General features: G+C 39.4%; 1 pseudogene; it reads left to right on the top strand.

Annotated features, from left to right (window-relative positions):
* The window catches only part of LOC102422118, a 42,300-nt pseudogene that overhangs the window by 24,231 nt on the left and 15,307 nt on the right, over positions 1-2,762 (top strand).

Raw genomic sequence — 2,762 nt, 5'->3', positions numbered from 1 at the left:
GGCCACGACCTTTCAATGCCACTGTCTCTGCTTCACCGTCTGTCTCCCGCCAGCCCCCAGCTAACCAGTGTGCAGCACCTCACAGACATTGACGTGAAGATGTGTAAACCCATATTGTTCTCTCCTCACTCCACTTCCATCTTATGACTTAGAACTTGGGCAGTTTTACAAAACTGCACTCAGCACAAATGGGTGCACATGCAATTATGTAATTTACAGCTAAAGTTATGTAAAGCGTTGTCTCAGTTATAAAGACCTGATCCAGCCACCAGCATGTTGGCTCTATGAAAGCCAACACCTCAGCTCTCGCATTTCTTGCACAAAGTAGGTTATCAGTAAATACCTACTGAGTTAATAGATGAATCTAAATGTGTCCTCCAGATACTTGGCCATCAGAATGGTTGTACTGGCCAATCATTTTCTGAGAAAATAATACATCTCAGAAAATAATACATCCTTGGGCATTGTAGGCTCTACCTGTATAGAAGGTGCCTGGGACATGGTGCAATTCATTTTACACAGAAACAGGTACAGAGGAGATAGTAACTTGTGCAAGGTCACGACTAAGAGACGACCCTGGACTTGAGCTGAAGAATTTCTTCTCTCCCCAGACTCGGGGCCTTGCGTCTGTGCTCAGCAGCTGCATTTATAGCATCAGATCACTAATATTTTAATGCAATAGATTAAGAAGTGAAAATTAATGCCAAAAATATCTGTGATGAACAAAACATCAAAGTTTTAGATAGAGACAGACTCTGCCAGTGTCTAGCCAAGCCATATTGGAGCATGAAGTAAAAGAAAAAGTGAGTGCCCCCACAGACATGCCTGTGGATTTTCTTTAATGATTGATTTTCCCTCAAATTGTTAAAGTAGTTGAGAAAAGCCTTGAATCAGTGAAATACAATATATTAAAACTAACAATGTGATTTTTATGTTGAAATGTTTTATTCACACCCAAACCAGAATTTGTTATACTTTTTCTTTCCTGGCTTTAAGGGATGCAAATTTCATATTTTTTCAATTACTATAATGTTCTGGAATAATATTACCATTTAAAAATACATTAATGTATATATTCAGGGGCACACATTTTTTCTTTTGCCTTGGATCCCAATATGGCCCAGCATAAGCACTGGTGGGAAAGAAAAACCAAATAGTGCCAAAACCTGCATGGCCAGCTCTTCCCAATTCTGTATTCACTGACTCTGGTAGCTTGAAATCCATCACGGTGGGGATATTTACACCAAGGAAATTGGTAGTGCTTAAAATCAGGATTTTTTTCCTTCTGGGACAGCTGGATTTTAATATTTACCAACACACTTTGGGAAGAAACTCAGTCTACAAAGGAAAATCTGGGATTTATTAACAGGTGAAAAGAGAATGGGTTCTGGAAGGCAAAAAAAAGTGTATCCACAGTAAAGGCTTATCTGAAGACATATGAGGTCTTGTATTGGGTTTTTGATGCTAATTCAGATAGCCTCATACACTGCTAAGTACTTAAGCACAGTCTTTCATTTTGTTATTTATTCAAATCATTTGTTTAAAAGATTAAGTTTAGCCCTGGCCCATGTAGTTAGAGCATCATCTCATGCACCGAAGGGTTGTGGGTTTGATTCCCAGTCAGGGCAGATACCCAGATTGCAAGTTCTATCCCCAGTCAGGGTGCATACCGGAGGCAACCAAAATTTCTCTCACACATCAATTTCTCTTTTTCTCTCCTTTCCTCTCTCTAAAAAATTAATAAAAACATCCTCAGGTAAGCATTAAAACAAGTATTAATTAATTAAAATTTTAATTTAATGTGTTTACTATTTGTATTTATTTTATTTCACGTATTTTAAATTAATTATTGCTTTTAATTTAATTTCATTTTTAAAATTCGAGTTTATTTTTATTTTATTTAAACCATTGAGAGGCACTGGGTTGAAAACAGACTCTAGAACCAAACTACCAGGCTCATATTCCAGTTCTATTCTACTAGTTGTGTGGCTCTGGGCAAGTTACTTCAGCTCTCTATTCTCCAATTTCCCCATCATTATAAGTTTATTTATTGAGAGAGAGAGAGAGAGAGAGACAGAGAGAGAGAGAGAGAGAGAGAGAGAGAGAGAGAGAGAGAGAAGAGAGAGAGAGTGCCAGCAATGGACAGGGAGAGAGAGAGAGAAACATCAATGTAAGAATGATACATCCATCGGCGGCTTCCTGCATGACTGAAACCTGGGATCAAGCCCAAGACCTGGGCACGTGCCTTGACCTGGAATCAAACCAGCAATCTTTCTATATATGGAACAATGGCCAACCAACTGAGCCACACCGGCCAGGGTCCGATTCCCCATCTTTGAAATGGGAATAATAGCGGTACCTTATTATAAAGATTAAATGAGTTAACCAGAATAAAGGAAGCTTCTAGGCACATAGGAAGATTTCCAAAGCTTTGCTGTTTTATTGTTATTAATTTATAATGTTGTTATTATATCATACAATAGTATGAGGTAGATGCTTGTATTGCCTCCTCCCTACAAGGAAGGAAGGAAGCAGAGACACAGAGAGGTTAAATAACTAGCTCCCAGTCACACAGCTAAGACTAGAAGATACCATCTAGGCTACAGTAATCCACAGAACAGTGCCCTGCTGACCAGCTGTGGCTCTGTCTTTCCTTTTATTCACCCACCTCCCCCTTCCCTCAACACTGTCCAGCCTGAAGGAATCAGAATGAACAAGACTGTGGCCGTTAAGACACTGGATCCACAACACCTGGGCCAAAG

The sequence above is a fragment of the Myotis lucifugus genome, unplaced genomic scaffold (assembly GCF_000147115.1).
Source record: "Myotis lucifugus unplaced genomic scaffold, Myoluc2.0 scaffold_341, whole genome shotgun sequence".
Lineage (NCBI taxonomy): Eukaryota > Metazoa > Chordata > Mammalia > Chiroptera > Vespertilionidae > Myotis > Myotis lucifugus.
Note: the sequence above shows the minus strand (reverse complement) of the source record. Positions and strands in the feature narration are given on the sequence as shown.